Here is a 20,908-nt window from a genome sequence, read left to right as displayed (position 1 = left end):
TTAACAGCGCACATTAAAAGCACGCCGTTAATATTATTATTAACAGCGTGCATGTTTATGTGCGCTGTTAATAGAATTAATTTTTTTAAAAAAAATCGTGTCTATTTATTAACAGCGCACATTAAAAGCACACCGTTAATATACGCTGTTAATAATAATATTTTTTTAAAAAATCGTTTTTATAGATTAACATCGCACATTTAAAGCACGCCGTCAATATTATTATTAACGGCGTGCTTTTTATGTGCACGTTGTGGAAGAAAAAAGCGCGCACGTTATTTTCTAAGCGCGCTCAGATTTCATTCCCGCAAGCCCCAATTTATTTTCTCTCTTTCCTGTGCGCCGATGTCTTCATTGCAAAATCCTTGTCGCCGCCTCTACATATCCGTCATCTTCGCCGCCACGCCCTCCTAACCGGCGCCGCCTGTGTCGTTATTGTTGATTTCAGTCATCAGATGCCCTAATCTGAAAGGTAGGGACCTTCGCATGATTCTGTAATATTTAGGAACAATCACTGGTTTTGATAAATAATTCGGTAATTGAGTTATGATTGCTCTGTAATTGTAGGTCTTGATTTTGATGTATCTTTGGTTTCATTGAAATTACTCATTGAAGTAGGTGCTCATCTATTTGGGCAGTTCATCGGATTGTAATTCTGGGAATTGCTTATGTGTATTTCTGTGAATTTCTTACTCGTGATTTTTTCCTCCGTGTTTTTATGGTTTTTTTTGTTTGATTAAGTGTTTTATGATTGTATTTCTTACACTCTTGACAGTTGACACATGTTTCTTATCAAAAGATTTGTATACAGTATGGGTGACTGGCCTGTGGAGGTGTTTGTCATTCAACCCAAGTGGGTGAAACATTTTATTTCTGTGTAGAAATTGGCAAATATGAGATCATATAAGTCTGACATCACTTCTCCGTAGAACTTTTCCAGTGAATCACGGCTATCCATGTTACAGAAAGCACAGAACATTGTTGAAATATGTGTTAATGTCTCTTTTGTTTGATACCGCTCCAATGAAGTTGTGGATAGAATGGCTCTATTGTGTGAAGGATTTTTCCGTAACAGTACCTGGATTTGCTGTCCCAAATATGTGTTTGGGCACATGAGAGAATTATGGGATGGGATTTTGAGCACTCAGTGTGCATTGAATTCCCAAAAATGATTTGCTCCTTTGTCTATTGGATAGGTCTTTCCATGTTGTTTATTTAGCAATTATTGGATACTTGAGTTTTGTTTCATAATTGGAAATTCGCTTCTCTGAGTTAGTGTGTGAATTTTAGGCTTTTAGCATGTGCAAGAGCCCTAACTTTGTTTGTTTCTCCTTAGCATTTCAGTACGCTTAAATATGATATAGGACTGTACGTTCTTCTTTGTCCTGGAAACGAGTTGTATGTAATACTATGAACACTTACTTAAGAATGGCTGAATGTGGTTTGATTCATTTATACGTGTGTTCACTTAGAGAAAGAAATGCTAAAATGAAGTAGAAGTTGAAATTCATGACTGAAATTTTAAGTTCGGTGCTGAAAACATGTTGGGAAGTGATCAATGTAGTGGAACTATTTATAGCTGAAGGAGGCTTATATTGACCACTTGATAGATCATTAATTACCAAAAAATGTTTTTTTGTAAAAAGGAAACAAAGTAAATTAAATAATATTGTTATATATAAATATTTAATATGATTGTACATATAATATTACTTTCAATGCACACTGAGTGATCAAAATCTTTTATTGATTGTTGTTACTATCATACTTGTACATGTTACTTAAACAATACTATTCATAGTGAGTGAATTGTGTGAGAACCTGAAATTCCAGCAGTAGCAGCAGTTAGCAAATTTCACCAGGAGCTAACAATTCCAGCAGCAACTTAGATTTCAGAAGATTGTATTTTTCCAGCAGACAGAATCCAGCAGCAGAAGAGTTCAGTAGCGAGATTCTAGCAGATAGCTACTGGTTCTGCTAAGGACTTGTAACTGAAGCATTTAACATGGAATAAAGGCTGTTAATGGCAGATTATGGTCATTAATTGGAAGGCTAACAGTCAGATTTTGGCCTATAAATAGCACCCTCAATCTCTGAATTGATGTTACCAAAATCTTGAGTTATCACTTGAAATTAAAGCTAAGAGAGTGCATTTTTCGAAGTTGTAAAATCCAGTAGCGAGGCAAGCAGATTCCAGACTTCAACCGAAAAACTCTAGCAAATTACAGTAAGTGGGCTTATATATAAATATCTTCAAATCCGTTTGATAATTCTGTTTTAAAGTTCAGTTTCTGTATGTTTGATTTTTGATTTTGAAGCACTGAAACTCCCTAGTGAACTAATGGTAGGAATATATATTCTAAACATTTCTGAATTCTGATTCTGATTCTGGCCTCACCCCTTAAAGGAGAGAACATATAGGGGACTGATATAAGTTTAGCCATGAAATTCACTAACGTGCTCAGTGCTTACTAATTCTGATTTCTGTTCTGAAACCTGTAATTTCTGAATTCTGATTTCTGTTCTGAAAGTAAGAGTTTTCTGCATATTACTGTTTTACTGTTCTGTTGAAAATGATTTCGAAAATTGGGAGTTATTCTTGCCCCTACTTACTGAGTGACAACCATATCACTCACCCACCAAACCCATCTCAGATAAGAACGAGGAAGAAAAATTAGAAGAAGAAGAGCAGATCCAGTTCTGGGGCTAGTGAAAAAGATTATTGTTCTCAGTTTATTTTTATGTTAATTCCGCTGTATCTGTTAAGAAACTGTTATGTCTGGTTTTACATTTCCGCTGTAAAACGTCAGTATTCGAGTTGTAACAGACAATTAATTTATTTCGTATTATGAATAAAAGACTGATTTCTGAATTCTGTACTCTGAGGCTGGTTGTTTTCGAATGTAAATTTGAGAGTAACGCCGGTGTCAACCAACCCCCGTACCGGGGCGTGACATTGAAGTGGTATCAGAGCAAACCAGGTTTCATAATCTGGGGAGGAGGAACTAGAAATAATAAGTTCTAATAGACTTCTGAAAATAAGTTCTTAAAACTACTATAATAGACTACTGAAAATAAACTACTGTGATAGACTACTGAAATGATAGACTGACTACGTACAGTTAGGAAAATCAGTAGGGAAACAAATCAGAATACAGTAGAGCTCTGAGTGTTTCAGCAGTATGTATAAAAAAAAAATTCAGTAGACCCAAAACCAGTAGCCCGAAACCAGAACAAGTAGATGGGAACCAGTAGATCTGAATGCAGAAGACTCGGTCAGTAGACTCGGAATGCAGCAGACTGGTTCTAACTGTACTGGAAAGCAGCAGACTGATTGCAGTAGCATCAGAATTGCAGTAGATAGTGTATTCCAGCAGCCGCATGCAGTAAACCTTGCAAATGGCATGGAAGTTGAGGTGTTTTTCGCGCAAACTTCAATCGGTCATAACTTTTGATCCATGAGGAATTTTTACTATTAAAAATAGGCGTTGGAAAGCTCTCGACGAGTAGAACCTAACCTAGAATGACCTAGCACTGCCGACGAACCTCAAAATCCTTCGATAAGATAGTGATATCATCATTTCTGTAAAATTTTTCAACTTTCCGAAACTTTGAGGAATTTTCTTTTCCAAATGGCTTAGCATTTTTAAACCAAACTTGGTACCATTCATGTTCTTGATGTGAAGGATTTTTAGTAAATTTTTCACGGAATTCTGAGACCGAAAATTTTTGAGCTATTTCTTCTCTTAAAGATATAGGCAGTACTGATTTTGTTCATTACAGTATTAGTCTATAACTCGACCTGAATGCGGTTCTGCATGGTCATATTTAACATCTGAAAGCAGTAGTAGCCAATCATGAAGAAGAACCCGAGGAGGATCCCGAAGAAGAAGAAGTTGAAGAGGATCCTATGGATTTGGGATTAGGAGAAGTGATAGATTAGAACATCAGTAGTAGTTTTCTTTGTAATGACACTTGTTCCATTTGCATTTATGTTCTAATTTTCGAAGTTCAGTTGTAATTACACTTTTGTGGAAATCAATAAAATTTATTCTATCCATTGGTTTCATATTTAAATTTTGAGCAATTACTCTATCATCGTACTTTCTTTGTTTAGTCTCTATTCTGTCGTCAACCTTAGAACTTTCATAGTGGTAGGAAATGGACGGAAGACCAGCGAGAACCAACCGCAACCCTCGTTACAACAACCGTAACAACAACCGTGTTGACGAAGATGCACAACAACCCCCACAGCAACCACCACCAGTTGGCCTCAGTCAAGTGGACTTGATGGCTATAGCCACGATTTTGGCAACCACGCTACAAGGGTTGGTCAACCCTAATGCTAATCAGCCACCGCCACCACCTCCATCTCAGAATGGGACGAAACAGCACTATGAGGCTCTTCGAAGAGCAAGAGTCCCAAACTTTGATGGAAGCTCCGATCCTGAAGTCGGACAGAATTGGATGAAGGAGGTGGAGAACCATCTTCGACTACTTCAGGTTCCACAAGGGGTCAAGGTAGATGTGATTACACATTTTCTTGTGGATAAAGCAACCAAATGGTGGGAAGGAGTCTCACCAGCTATGGTAAGGGCAGGACCTATCACTTGGCAAAGGTTCCGAGAGGCATTTCTGAAGCAGTACTTCCCGACAGCAGTTCAAGTGCAGAAGCTGTCAGAATTTGAAAGCTTGGTTCAAGAACCAAACATGAAAGTGGTGGAGTATTCGTCCAAGTTCCACTCATTGGGAACTTACTCCCCAACCATCAAGGGAGACGAGGCCTTGAAGATGCATCGCTTCAAGAAGGGATTGAACAGCCGTATTCAATCTGCTCTTGCCGTTATCGAGCCCAATAGTTTTGATGAATTGATGGGAGCCGCCATCAGAGCTGAGAATGACATTAAGAGGCGTGAAGGTGAGAACAAACTCAAACGTCCTCAGCCAAGTCAGTACCAACCGGGCCAGCAATTCAAGAGGCCTAGGTTTTCAAGCAACCAATTTACCAGTGCCTCATCGAAAGGAACCACTTCTTCTCAACCAAGCAAAGAAGGAGTCAAGTGCAAAACTTGCGGATTCTCACACATCGGTGAATGTCGTAGGAATTCCGGAGCTTGTTTCCGTTGTGGAATGATGGACCATCGCATTGCTCAATGTCCTCTTCCAGATCCAAGGAACGGACCAGCAGGAGGAACAACTCCAAACAAGCCTAAGGAGAACAAGCCAAATGCTCGAGTTTATGCTATCACTCAAGAAGAGGCCGACAACTCAAATGATGTCGTAGCTGGTACCATTCTAATCAATAATATACCTGCTTACGTGTTATTCGATTGTGGTGCTACGCATTCATTCATGTCTAAGAGATTTGCCAAGAAGTTAGGAGCTAAGCATGATAACTTAGAAGAACCATATAGAGTAGCAACTCCTGCAAATCGAATTTTAGAAACTCGCCCTCTATATCGGGATATTAGTGTTCTCATAGAATATCAGAACTTCAAGGCAAACCTGATTCAACTAAACATGGTGGAATTCGACGTAATTCTTTGAATGGATTGGTTAGCCAAGAATCATGCTTTAGTAGACTGTCAGGGAAAGATGGTAACTATCCAAGCTCCACGCCAAGAGAAACTTTTATTTCATGGCAAGACAAAAGAACGAAAGTCTCTTCTTTCTGCTTCTCAAACTTGGAAATCCATAAAAAGTGGAGAAGAAGTTTACCTAGCTATGTTAAGCGAGGTAAAGAAAGAAACCACACTTACGCTAGAAGAGATTACAGTAGTACAAGAATTCCCGGATGTCTTTCCTGAAGAACTCCCTGGCGAACTTCCCGACCGCGAGGTGGAATTTGAGATTAATTTAGTGCCCAATGCTGTACCAATCTCAAAAGCACCATACCGAATGGCTCCGGCAGAGTTGAAAGAAATCAAAGAGCAACTTCAAGAATTGTTGGATAAGAAGCAAATCCGACCAAGCGCATCTCCGTGGGGAGCTCCTGTCCTATTTGTAAAGAAGAAGGACGGAAGCATGAGAATGTGTATTGATTACAGAGAACTGAATAAGATCACAATCAAAAACAAGTATCCGCTTCTAAGAATAGATGACTTGTTTGACCAACTCAAGGGAGCTACGGTCTTTTCCAAGCTCGACTTAAGGTCAGGCTACCACCAACTCAAGGTCAAGACGGACGATATTCCAAAGACAGCCTTCCGAACAAGATATGGACATTATGAGTTCATGGTGATGCCGTTCGGATTAACAAATGCTCCGGCAGTATTCATGGATCTCATGAATAGAGTGTTTAACCCGTTTCTTGACAAGTTTGTTGTGGTATTCATCGACGACATTCTAGTGTATTTGTCAAGTGAAGAAGACCACAAGGAACATCTTCGTCTCACCCTCCAGACACTGAGAGAAAAGGAACTGTACGCCAAGTTCAAGAAATGCGAATTTTGGCTAGAGAGCGTCACATTCTTGGGACACATAATATCAGCAGGAGGAGTATCTGTGGACCCTAAGAAAGTAGAGGCAATCTCAGATTGGCCTAGACCAAAGAATGTGACAGAAATTCGAAGCTTCTTGGGACTAGCAGGTTATTACCGAAAATTTGTTAAAGGATTCTCTTCAATAGCCATACCCCTCACCAAGCTCACACAGAAGAACTATAAGTTTCAATGGAGTGAAAAATGTGAGCAAAGCTTCGAGACTTTGAAGAAGAAGCTTACATCCACACCAGTGCTGGTATTACCTATGGAAGGTAAGGACTACACCGTCTACAGTGATGCATCTAAAGAAGGTTTATGATATGTACTCATGCAAGAGGGAAGGGTGATTGCATACGCATCAAGGCAGTTGAAGCCGTATGAAAAAATTACCCAACGCATGACCTCGAACTAGCTGCAGTGGTATTTGCACTAAAGATTTGGAGACATTATCTTTATGGAGCCAAGTGTAAGATTTTCACCGATCACCAAAGTCTCAAATATTTGTTCACACAAAAGGAACTAAATATGAGACAAAGACGATGGATCGAACTCATGAAGGATTACGACTTGACAATAAGCTACTATCCAGGCAAAGCCAACAAGGTAGCAGATGCTTTAAGTCGAAAGAATATGAGTAAGGTGATCCTGACATCACTTTCAGCACAACCATGTCTTCGAGAGACCATCAAGATAAGTCATGATAGAGATCCTGCGTTGATGAAACTAAAAGAGCAAGTTAAAGAAGGGAAGTCACCAGATTTCGAGACGGATAACAAAGGAATCTTGTGGATGAAAGGACGATTGTTCGTACCAGACATCGATAACCTTCGACAAAAAGTAATGTCTGAGGCACATAAGTCGAAATTTTCAGTCCATCCTGGCAGTACCAAGATGTACAGAGATTTGAAGAAAAATTTTTGGTGAAGTGGAATGAAGAAAGACGTGGGGCAATGTATGTTTCCAAGTGTCACGTGTGCCAGCAAGTCAAGGCAGAGCACCAAAGACCTGGAGGACTTCTGCGACCTCTAGAAATTCCAGAATGGAAATGGGAACATATCTCCATGGACTTTGTTGTCGGGTTACCAAAGTCTAGACAAAGTCATGACGGCATCTGGGTAATCGTAGATAGACTCACAAAATCTGCGCATTTCTTACCTGTTCGCATGAATTATAATTTGGACAAGCTAGCCACATTGTATATGAATGAGATCGTACGATTGCATGGAGTTCCAGCTAGCATACTGTCAGACAGAGATCCGAGGTTTACATCCCGCTTTTGGAAGAGCTTTCAACAAGCTATGGGGACCAAAATTACTCTTAGCACGGCCTATCATACTCAGACCGATGGCCAAACAGAGAGGACAATTCAAATTTTAGAAGATATGCTGAGAGTATGTGCTATAGACTTCAGTGGTAATTGGAGCGAACATTTGCCCTTAATCGAGTTCGCGTACAATAATAGTTACCACAGCAGCATTGGAATGGCACCATACGAAGCTCTGTATGGACGAAAGTGTCGATCATCACTGTATTGGAATGAGGTAGGGGAAAAAGCAATTGTTGGACCCGAAATGATCCAAGAAACAGTGGATAAAGTAGCTTTGATCAAGGAGAGATTAAAAGCTGCACAAGATCGACGGAAAAGCTGGGCTGATCAGAAAGACGACCCGCGGAATTTGAAGTTGGAGAAAAGGCATATGTGAAAGTGTCACCCATGAACGGTGTAATCCGATTCAATAAGGCTCGGAAACTGAATCCCAGATACGTCGGACCATTTGAAATTCTTGAGAAAGTGGGAACACTTGCTTATAGATTAGCACTTCCACTCGACATGTCAAGAATTCACAATGTATTCCACGTTTCGCAACTGAGGATATATATTTCCGGTCCTAGTCATATTCTTGAAGCTGGACCACTGTTGGTTGAGGGAAATTTAAATGAAGGACTGAAATATGAAGAGATTCCAATCCGAATTGTGGATAACAAAGACCAAGTACTGAGGCGACGAAATATTCCATATATCAAAGTACAATGGTCCAACCATACCGAAAGAGAAGCTACTTGGGAGTTGGAAGAAAAGATGCGAGCACAATACCCTTATCTCTTTGAAGATCATGCATAGCCAAGTTTCGAGGACGAAACTTCTCATAAGGAGGGAGGGATGTGAGAACCTGAAATTCCAGCAGTAGCAGCAGCTAGCAAATTTCAGCAGAAGCTAACAATTCCAGCAGCAGCTTAGATTTCAGAAGATGGTATTTTTTCAGCAGACAAAATCCAACAAACAGAATTCAGCAGCAGAAGAGTTCAGTAGCGAGATTCTAGCAGATAGCTACTAGTTCTGCTCAGGACTTGTAACTAAAGCATTTAACATGGAATAAAGGCTGTTAATGGCAGATTATGGTCATTAATTGGAAGGCTAACAGTCAGATTTTGGCCTATAAATAGCACCATCAATCTCTGAATTGATGTTACCAAAATCTTGAGTTATCACTTGAAATTAGAGCTAAGAGAGTGCATTTTTTGAAGTTGTAAAATACAGTAGCGAGGCAAGCAGATTTCCAGACTTCAACCGAAAAACTCTAGCACAGTAAGTGGGCTTATATATAAATATCTTGAAATCCGTTTGATAATTCTATTTTAAAGTTCAGTTTCTGTATGTTTGATTTTTCATTTTGAAGCACTGACACTCCCAAGTGAACTAATGGTAGGAATATATATTCTGAACATTTCTGAATTCTGATTCTGATTCTGGCCTCACCCCTTAGAGGAGAGAAGATATAGGGGATTGATATCAGCTTAGCCATGAAATTCACTAACGTGCTCAGTGCTTACTAATTCTGATTTCTGTTCTAAAACCTGTGATTTCTGAATTCTGATTTCTGTTATGAAAATAAGAGTTTTCTGCATATTACTGTTTTACTGTTCTGTTGAAAATGATTTTGAAATTTGAGAGTTATTCCCACCCCTGCTTACTGAGTGACAACCATATCACTCACCCACCAAACCCATCTCAGATAAGAACGAGGAAGAAAAATTAGAAGAAGAAGAGCAGATCCAGTTCTGGGGCTGGTGAAGAAGATTATTGTTCTCAGTTTATTTTTATGTTAATTTCGCTGTATCTGTTAAGACACTGTTATGTCTGGTTTTACATTTCCGCTGTAAAACGTTAGTATTCGAGTTGTAACAGACAATTAATTTATTTCGTATTATGAATAAAAGACTGGTTTCTGAATTCTGTACTCTGAGGCTGGCTGTTTTCGAATGTAAATTTGAGAGCAACGCCGGTGTCAACCAACCCCCGTCCCGGGGCGTGACAAATTGTCATTCTTGTAAAACTATGAACACTTACTTATATAGGGGATATTGCTTGGATTAGCTAACAATGCTGGAGTTCTGAAGTGTGCTCAATCTGTGTGCAGGTATAAATATTAATTGTGTGTATTATTTTGACATAGCTGGTAAATACTACTTTGACACATGATTTTTATTTGTTTAAAATATAATGATGTATGAATAAGTTTTTATGTATTTAAGTTTTTTATATTTATTATGTGGTGTTCTCTTATAAAAATGTTTGGAATATTTTGGGAAAGAAAATTTGGGATAAGATCTCACACCTAAGTAATTATATTAATTAAAATTAAATTACCATCGTGTATATATGTGCGTGTGTGTATTGATAAAATCTCATAATTTTGTTCATATAAATGAAAAAAGTTTGTTTACGAGATGGATAAGGAATGGATGTGTTTAGCCCAAATATTTGAAGTTCAATAAAAATAAAAACCCATCAGACATGAAGGCCCAAATGGTGCTAAGTCCAGGAGAATTGTGGTTGGCCCAGGGAAAAGCACGATAGACCATTACACGACGTGGAAATCGTGGGGAGATCGTGGAATGTGGCTGAAACTCCCCCGTGGAGGGTGACAAAAGCAGAAGGAGGAATCAGAAAAATGCCCCGACAAAAAACAACACAAACATCCAACAAAGCTACAACAAAAGCTTCTTCAATTCTCTCAATATTTTATCTGCATATTTTCCAATTTCTAGCATCCTAGTTTCTTTAGATTTTGGCATATTCCTCAAACTTTCTTGTAAAAAATGTCGTTTACGTTCATAACAACGTAATTAAATTTGATGTTGTTCATGGATTTTCTCTTCAATTTTATTATATTCCTCAGTTTATATTTTTCGCTTCGAAGCCACACCGAGGGAATTAGAACTAACGGTCGAATCGGGACTCGCAACGCTTGACAAAGAAGTCAGATCATTTCACAACTTTTGCACAAACACGTGCCTGGCACGCCCCGTAATTTTCGTGACAAACAAGTTGGCACGCCCGGTGGGACCCAATGCCTCCAAAGCGGTACTGAGAAGAGTGAAGGAATTCCTCCATCACTGGGGAAAGGTCATCGCTCACAAGAAGAGTTTCAGGAAACTGATGCAGAAGGAAGAACGGTTGAAAGGCTCGTACACCAGTTCGAGGAAGAGACTATGAAGGAAGAAATTGTTGTTTCTGGTGGTGATGGGTCTTCGCCGAACTTCATGTTGGCCATGGAGAAAAATATCCGCAACGATCTCAAGGAAATGACTCAAACTTTCATTACTGTCATGATGGAATTTGTGGCAGAAATGAAGGAATGGAGAAAGTCTGCAAAAGGCGAAGTAGTTATACCAGAGAGTGATAAACTTCAAGAGAATGACGTCAAGCTGCTGAAAGATCAAGGCCAAGGATCAGGAGTTTCTCAGGCAGGTGAAAGTCGCCGCTTGGGGGAAGCACGAATTCCTGAATCTGCCAGGGAAGGGAGATACACTCCTCCGCACAAAAGGGATGAGGAGTTGGGGTTGAAATTCCAAAACTGCACCAACAGTAAACAAATGGCTGGTAACGTGTTCTCTGTGACGTCTCCTGACTTACATCCAGGGATGTACGTTGATGGGGGAATGCGTGGATATTCAGCGCCTGGTTTGGGGAATAACACTCGGGGGGCAATCTATCCTCCTCACCAGTTAAGACAAACTCCAACGTTGGATTTTGAGATGGTACGTGATGTGATTCAAGATTTGTATGGCCCAGGAGTGAGGCCAATCAACCGACCAGAATTCCATAAACCGTATCCTAATGTTGTGGATCGTGACAACCCTTATCCAAAAGGATACCGCATTCCAGACTTCACGTTATATTCCGGGGAAGACGGTCAATCCAGCGTGGAACATGTGGCCAAGTTTACAATTCAGTGTGGGGAATTGGCAAATTTGGAGAACTTTTCTAATTAGAAGTTACGTTTGTTCCCCAATTCTCTGACCAGTACTGCTTTCACAAGGTATGCAACACTACCTCGAAACTCTATTATGACTTGGCATGATATGGAACGTCAATTCCATACACAATTCTTCCGGACAGTACCTGAATTTAGTATAGCGGAATTGTCAAGGGTGGTCCAAAAACCGGGGGAATCTGCCAATGATTTCATTTGTAAGTTCAAGAAGGTAAGAAGCAGATGCCGAGTTTTCCTCCCTGAATCAGAATACGTGAAGATGGCACAGCGTGGGCTTGATTTTGAACTTAGAAAGAAGTTCCAAGGGATGGAATTCCGCGATTTTTATGAGCTTGCTGCCAAAGTATCGGAATATGAGGAATTCTTGCGGGAAGAGAGTCATAAAAGACAATCTAGAATGGGCTCTTACTTCCAAGAAGTGGAGGAAATTACGTTGGCAGAAGTGGTAAATTCCGGGTCACACACTGTCCCTTTCTTAAAACGCAAGAGTGAAGAATCTGCCAAGAAAAACATTCCTCCAGTGCAAACACCCTATACTTTCGATGCATCAAAGACGGAGGAAATTTTCAATCACTTAGTGAAGGAAAAGTTTATAACATTCTCCTCATATCACAAGCTGCCCACCAGGGAGGAGTTAAAAGGAAGAGATCACTGTAAGTACCACAATTCCTTCAACCATAATACTAATGCTTGCTGGGCTTTCAAGAATGTCTTGCAGGAAAGAATCAATAAGGGGATCCTGAAATTTCCTGAGAAGAAAGAAACAATGATAGTGGATGAAGATCCCTTTCCTCCGGTGGCCAATGTGAATGTAAACAACACTGACTTACGTTTCTTAATCAACGAGAGGAGAAGGAATGGGAGTGGGCACATGTCCATTAAACCAAGACTTACCGTAAAAAAGTGTTGTGTGCCTCGAAAAATGATATTTGAGGCCAAAGAGAAGAAGACAGAAGCTGCTCATGGAAGAAACAACTATTACAGTGGGGGCGGCCTGCATCATACTGGGAGGAATATGAGATATAACAGGGAATTCATGGCCAAAAGGCCGGAGAACCAATACCTCAGAAGGAGCTCACGTTCTTGGTCGGTGAATGGCGAGAGAAAAAATGACCTACAGTTGGTCCAGAAGATAATCCAAAGGCCAGCACCTCTAGGCTCTGATAGAAAATATGAAAGGAAACCTCGTTTTGTTGTTCCTCCCAAAGCAATCCCCGATGGCATATGGAAGCGGGTAGAACATCCAAAGTTCCCAAAACCTCTTTCTAGGACCCAAAAACGACGTTTGTTGAGAGAAAAAGCTGCTGATCGCAAATCTAAGATGGGGGAATCACTCAGAGAGAAGAAAAAAAAAATTTGGGAGGAAGGCTACTGAAGGTAGCGAGGAAAAAAAAGTTACAAATGGTGGATTTAATCTTAGCTCCGGCTCAGATGAAAGATCGACAGCCGGAGACAGATGTTTTATAAAGATGAAAAAGATGGGAAGTATTGTACAAAGTAGGCTGGATGGCATTTTGTCATATTGGCCTATAAGAAGTTTATGTAAATATGTGAGGAATAGGCTTTTAAGCCATTCTTTGCTAAACTTATTTGTAAATAATGATGGAGCATCTGTGAATAAATAAAAATAAGTGCTCATGGAATCCGCTGTAGTTGATAAATTTTGGGGAGGAATATTTGTTGTGTTAGTTGGTCAAATTGATGACAAAATGAATTTCGTTCAGTGCATGTCTTGGAACCTTGGGGAGCATTATTTGAAAAATGTTGTTCAATTGTTGGTTGGTAACAAACAGAGTTGACCCGCAATGTTTGCGTCAATGTTGAAGAAAACAGGCTTTTGGCCGTTTTTTTTAGTTTTTAGAAAAATTTTGGCAGAATTTCCTTTATAAATGTGATATGCCAAAATTGTTAACATCTGCAAATATATCCCAAGCAACATATACAAGAACAACAATGCATTTTCCCAACAAAGTTTGGCTTTCAAGTCACTTTCTCAACTCTACACATCAGAAAAAATACTTGCCAAATCATGGTAAACAAGTGTAAAAACATACACCTGATGTCCCTAGCCTACATATTTTATTTCCTCTCGATGTGTCTGACACTCCTCCATACATATATGCTCAGCCGGTTGCAGAGATATTCATCAAGGCTTGGTAATTTTCTTTTTGATAGGCCAGCGACACTACCACGGGGAATTTTCATCTCTATTGGTCTTTAAGATATTTTTTTGTATTGGCCTTTGAGATAAATCTCGATTTCTCCAACTATGTTCCTGCGAAATAAATGGGACCAAGTGATGAATAACAAAGTGTTGATCAGCAAACTATGAATGCTCAAATAATAATGCAACATAACAGCGAGGAAGAAGAGCATCTACTAAGCAGGATGGAAGATGACCAAGTGAATGACAGTTGGATGATTTATATATACCTCATTTCCATCTTCTGAAATCCATCAGACTCTGCCATCTCAATCAGATCTAATTTATATAGTGCTAGCTAATGATTTGGGAAAAAGAAGAGCAACTCGTGTGGTTGTGTTCTCAATATGAAGATTACAGAAGTTGCACTAGCCAAAGGCCAAGTTCTGAATATGCACAGCAAGGTAGCACCTTTGTTGAAGTGCAACACCCATTGTTACTTATCAGAAATTCATTCAGACATATTCACAAACATCTTGCATGCAGCATGAAATGTGACATATTCTACAATATTTTTGTGATGGAGGATTGAGAAAGATGGTTAAATATACCTACCTTGAGAAGGTGTGGTTTGATGTCAAGGAGATTGATGATGGCAACTTTCAGAAACTGGGATGACATCACAAAGTCGATGGAGCGGCAATTTCTTCGGGAAAATCGGTGGGCACCGATGGAGGTTTGGGGGAAGTGAGAAAGAAAGAGATAAAGAAGGGTTTATGGAAAGTGAGCGGAATTAGGGGGTTCAGGAAATGCACACTTGAATTTAACCCGATTGAAGAAAAACATGTGTCTCGGTCAATTCATATTCAAATCCATAGAACCAATCCTTTCAAAACCATATGACTATACGTGAGCTTTAAATACCCAACTGGGCCAAATTGGTCAAAGTAGCCAAATAGCCAAAATGGGCCAAATTGGCTAGGGGGGCAGTTCTTTAGCCCAAATATTTGAAGTTCAATAAAAATAAAAATCCATCAAACATGAAGGCCAAAATTGTGCTAAGTCTAGGAGAATTATGGTTGGCCCAGGGAAAAGCACGATGGACCATTACACGACGTGGAAATCGTTGGGAGATCGTGGAATGTGGCTGAAACTCCCCCGTGGAGGGTGACGAAAGCAAAAGGAGGAATCAGGAAAACGCCCCGACAAAAAACAACACACACATCCAACAAAGCTACAACAAAAGCTTCTTCAATTCTCTCAATATTTTATCTGCATATTTTCCAATTTCTAGCATCCTAGTTTCTTTAGATTTTGGCATATTCCTCAAACTTTCTTGTAAAAAATGTCGTTTATGTTCATAATAACGTAATTAAATTTGATGTTGTTCATGGATTTTCTCTTCAATTTCATTATATTCCTCAGTTTATATTTTTCGCTTTGAAGCCACACCGAGGGAACTAGAATTAACGGTCGAATCGGGACTCGCAACGCTTGACAAAGAATTCAGATCATTTCACAACTTTGGCACAAACACGTGCCTGGCACGCCCCGCAATTTTCGTGACAAACAGGATGCATCTGCCTTCTAGGCTTGTACCCGAGTATGAAGAAGGGGTAAAAAAATTTATAGCACAAGCTCGGAACTATGCAAAAACACATGAAGTAATCTTATGTCCTTGCAAGCGCTGTAAAAATAAGAAGTATATGAAATTTGACAAAGTGTACGACCACTTAATTATTAAGGTGTTCGATCCTTCTTACACTATTTTGGTCTTCCATGGTGAAACTTATAACTCACAATCTCAAGCTGAAGATAGTTCAGGAGGAGTTCAGAAAGAGGACGAAAGTAGATAGGTATATCACTTATATAAGGATGTTTTTTTGCCCGAAGAAGAGGTTGGACACACTATGTCTAAGGGAAAAGATTATAAGTTTGATGATTTATTAAAAGATGCGAAAACTCCTCTCTTCCCTGGTTGTACATCTTACACAAAGTTCTCAGCAGTCATCACAATATACAATTACAAGTCTACTAATGGTCACACAGACAATAGTTTCAATGAGCTCCTTAAGATCTTATGTGACATGCTTCCAGAAAACAACACACTTTCAGAAACTGTTTACACGATGAGAAAGTTGTTGAAACCATTTGATTTAGGATATGAGAAGATTCATGCTTGCCCAAATGATTGTTGTCTATTTAGAAATGAGCTTCAAGATCTGGACTCGTGTCCAAAGTGTGGATCCTCAAGATGGAAGATAGACAAAGTCACCACCAAAGTTTGTAAAGGAGTTCCTGAAAAGGTCCTACGGTATTTTCCAGTGATACTAAGACTGAAAAGAATGTTTAAATCAAAACAAAAGACTTAAGAGTTGATTTGGCACTCCAAACACAAAAGTCAAGATCATATGATGTGTCATCCAGTTGATTCAGTAGCTTGGGATACGATAGATCATAAATGGCCTGATTTTGCATCAGATACTAGAAATCTCCGCCTTGGTCTTGTAATAGATGGATTCAACCCTTTTGGTGACCTTAGTTCCAGATATAGTTGCTGGCCAGTTATTTTGGTAAATTATAACCTTCCTCAATTGTTGTGCATGACAAAGGAAAATCTTACGCTGACATTACTGATTCTAGGTCCGAAGCAACCGAGAAATGATATAGATGGATACTTGGAACCCCTTGTGGAGGATTTGAAGGAGATGTGGGACATCGGTGTGGAGGCGTATGATGCATTTAGCAAGTCAATGTTCAATCTGAAGGCAATTTTGATGTGGACAATCAATGATTTTCCAGCTTATGGAAACCTAGCTGGATGTGCCGGTTGCCCAATATGTGCTGAAGACATATGTTCTATGTGGCTTAAGTATAATAAAAAGTTTGCATACTTAGGCCACAGGAGATTTCTTGCTCCTAATCATCCATTTCGTCAGAAAAAGAAGTGGTTTAATGGAAAAAAAGAGAGTAAAGAGAAACCTAGACCTTTGAATGGGTTAGAAATTACCTATGCATTGAAAGATATTGAAAATGACCGGGGAAGAAAGAAAAAGGGTGAGACTGTCAACAATTTTAGGATAAAGAGGAAGAAGCAGGATAGTTCAAAAGAGATACAAAAACCAGTTCAAAGGTCGAAGAAAAAGATTTTTTTCCGATTTGCCATATTGGAGTGTAAGTATTTTGCACTCTACTCATTAGCTTTTGCAAATTTTTTTATTTTATGTTCCTAAATTGTTAGAAATATTCTGAACTAACACTATGGAACTTGTTTATGGTTATCTTTAGGGCCTCATGCTACGTCATAACTTAGATGTGATGCATGTTGAAAATAATGTCCGCGAGAATATCATAGGCACATTGTTAAACCTGAAGAAAAAATCCAAAGATGGTGTGAATGCTCGCAAAGATTTAGTACACTTAAAAATTAGACAAGAATTACATCCTCAAGAAAAAGGAGAAAATAAATATCATTTACCCGCAGCCCCGTAATCACTGTCTAAAAAAGAAATGGATGTATTTTGCTCTAGGTTGAAGAAAAAAAAGTTACCCGATGAATATAGCTCAAATATTTGTAACTTTGTTTCTGTAGAAGAACGCAAGCTTATTGGGCTGAAATCTCATGATTGCCATGTTCTGATGCAACAATTGCTATCACTAGCATTGAGAAATCTTCTACCGAAAGGTCCACGCAATGCTATATTTCTGTTGTGTGCATTTTACAATGAATTATGTCAAAGAGTATTAGACATGAACCGTTTAGAACAACTCGAGGAGAATATTGCTGAAATTCTATGCATGTTGGAAAGGTATTTTCCACCCGTTTTCTTTACCATCTCTTTTCACTTTACAATTCATTTAGCAAGAGAGGCTCGCTTGTGTGGGCTAGTCCAATTTCGTTCGATGTACCCATTTGAAAGGTATAAAATAATCATTAATATTTTTGACAAATTTTATATTATATAAATATTTAGATTATGCTATCAAAACTTCTTTAATGTGAATTTTACTTTGTGATTTAGATTTATGAAAATACTAAATGGGTATGTGAAGAACCGGGCAAGACCAAAAGGTTGCATAGCCGAGTGTTACCTCGCAAAAGAACGAATGGAATTTTGTAGTGCTTATATAAAAAATGCTTCTAGTATTGGTGTTCGTTCTAATAGGAACGATGATTTGGAATATGGATTATCAGAAGGTCGTCCAATTTCTAAGGGGAAAGAAAAGATTTTAGAGGATCATGTGTTACAAGCTGCACATCGATATGTGTTGTTCAATACTACAGAAGTTGAACCTTACTTACAGTGAGTTTTGTTAGTTTCATACTGTTAGTCTTGATCTATTACATATCTTTTGTATTCTAACATCTCCATTCAATTATTTTAATTAGAATGCACATTGACGATCTTAGACAAACAGATCATCATTTCTTAAGTAACGAAACATTGTTATAAAAGCAGCATATGGAAACATTTGCTGAATGGTTATCACAAGAGGATCATGTTAACTCTTCAGACCGAATTCAATGGCTAGCACATGGTCCAAGAAAGCACGTTACATCTTATACGGGATATATTGTAAATGGACATCGGTTCCACAAAATTGATGTTGAAAGGTCGACACAAGATAGTGGTGTTTCAATTGAAGCCGATACTGTTTGTCAATCTAATGCTAATGACAATTCACATACAGTAGGAAGACTATCATACTATGGGGTTATACGGGATATTGTTTTGCTAGACTACTATTTTTTCAAAGTGCCTGTTTTTTGGTGTAATTGGGCCAATCCTGGAACTGGTATCAAAATTGAAGATGGTTTTACACTGGTCAACTTACACCAAGGCCTAAAAACTTTTGAAATTGATCCTTTCATTTTAGCATCACAAGCAAAGCAAGTATTCTATTCCAGGGACAATGATGAAACAAATTGGTATGTGTTACTAAAAGCGCCACTTCGGGGTATTAATAACATGAATGTGCTTGAAGAAGAGGCTTATACGTCATCAACACCTCTTGATATGTCCCTACTTGAGATTAACATTACTGAAAAAGAACCATACTCAAGGAATGAGTGTGAGGGAATCGATGTGACTGAGACATGACGGAAATTTTCAGGGATATATTTTATATTTATTTATTTTGATTGATACATTTTTGCTAAAGTTACGTAACTATTTATTTATTGTTTAATATATTTGTTAGCTTGTTTATTTTCAGTGATGCATCATGTCATATTACATGTTTATCAGGTCATTAAATAACATTCAAAAGATGAGCAAAATGGACAAAAAAACGTAGCAAAGGATCTGTGGATGAAATTCAGGTGACATTGTTCTCTATTTTAAATCTTGGTTTATTTTACTAAAGATTACTAGTACATTTCAATGTATCTTTTTTTTCTATTTTACAGGAAAATATATCTAATAGGTTATCGAGAATGGATTCTAACAATTCAGCTAATTCATCACATGATTTGAATGGTAAAGAACAAATTGATGATGAGAAAACAGATAAGAAAAAAGGACGGGTGCATCAAAGTTGAAAATGGTTAGTGGCCAAGACAAGTGTAAAGAGTTGGAGCGTAATGAGTTTGGACAGCCGGTTGGAGATAATTCAGTGAAGTACGCTTCTTACCTAGGGTGCATGATAAAAGAATTTGTGCCTTATAGCTTGCAGTTGTTCAGCGTGCAATGCGCGCCGCTGAAAGTGCATTTACAAGCTGCGGAAAGCCATTTTTGTTGTTGTGAGTTTTCAATATACTCTTTTTCAGATTTGTTTACATTTCCTGCACACTAATTTAATAATTTTATTTAACTAATAAAGTGTTAGGGTAGTCTTATATGAGTGGGAATAATACTTAGATGGGGTGACCTTCTGAGAAGTTCTCGTGCGCGAAGCTTTTGACGTTACATTGTTCGATATGGTTTGCTAGGTGGGTCACATAAAAGAATGAAGTCAGATCTCAAAGAACAATATTGTCTCTGCTGGAGACATGATCAACGATAGAGAAATTATAAAACATATCCCGAACTCATGGCCCTAACAGCTCAACTCATTAGCACTCTAGTAAGTGGACTCTGTGCTATTATAAGTATAAAAAACTAAAGTTATGTCTTGACTAACAATTATAGGTTTGGCCAAGTGAAAAAAGCTTGATCTTAATATAAAGTAAGAGAATTTTATATCCATCGCTATTTCTTTTTTTATTTAGTTAGTTTTTTTATAGTTCTTTTTCATTCAAATTCTCAACTCTTAATAAATTTTTCGGCAAAGTTAATATTATCATAACTTTTATTTATAATTCATAGTTATATATTTTTTTAAAATACACAAAATTCATATTCTCATCTAATTTTTTTTTAAAACAAACATTCAATATTTATGGAATGAATGGGCGGGAAATCTGGGCTTCATCCATATTTTAGCCGTGCCTACAAAATTGGGCTAAAAGGATTGCCTTTGTATTTTGACTAACAGCCGTTATTAGGTTAATAATATCCCACTCGGCAGCCTGCTTTTTTTCCTTTCTAAAAAAGATTGATAACATACTATAATTTATAAAAAAAAAATGATAATCCTCAAAAAAAATTTATATAATAAAACTTATAAATATTTGTAGAATATTACCCAAAAAGTGAAAGCATATAAATTTACTTAAAAAGTGCAGAAAATTCAAAAATAAAAATATGTTCATAATTAATATTATAACAAGATTTTTTTAAAAAAATACTAGATTAATAACTTGTTTTGTTCAGATAGGTCTTATTCGAGTCGAATTTTATTGGACGAGACTAGGTAAATATTTAAAATTGTGTTTGGATTGATGAATTTGATTTAGATAAATTTTAATCGAGGAATGAAATTCAAATGATATTCAATTTATATTTATTTAAAATAACCAAAATTACTATAGAAACTTGCTGAATTTGATTGAGATCGGAATATAAATTAATTGAGATATTGTATAAAAACTTATGTGTAATATGATAGCTCGGTTATGTCTT

The 20,908-nt window shown here is 38.0% G+C and overlaps 1 long non-coding RNA gene across 1 annotated transcript; it reads left to right on the top strand.

The window, feature by feature from the left end:
* The first annotated feature begins 316 nt into the window (after positions 1-316).
* Positions 317-19,537, top strand: LOC142506240 (uncharacterized). The gene is made up of 4 exons (XR_012804549.1): positions 317-472; positions 9,840-9,901; positions 19,154-19,227; positions 19,315-19,537. It is a non-coding gene; the product is annotated as an uncharacterized LOC142506240 (long non-coding RNA).
* Positions 19,538-20,908: the final 1,371 nt, after the last annotated feature.

This window comes from Primulina tabacum, chromosome 10 (assembly GCF_025594145.1).
Source record: "Primulina tabacum isolate GXHZ01 chromosome 10, ASM2559414v2, whole genome shotgun sequence".
Classification (NCBI taxonomy): domain Eukaryota; kingdom Viridiplantae; phylum Streptophyta; class Magnoliopsida; order Lamiales; family Gesneriaceae; genus Primulina; species Primulina tabacum.
The sequence above is the reverse complement of the archived record's forward strand: the minus strand, read 5'-3'. Positions and strand labels throughout refer to the sequence as shown.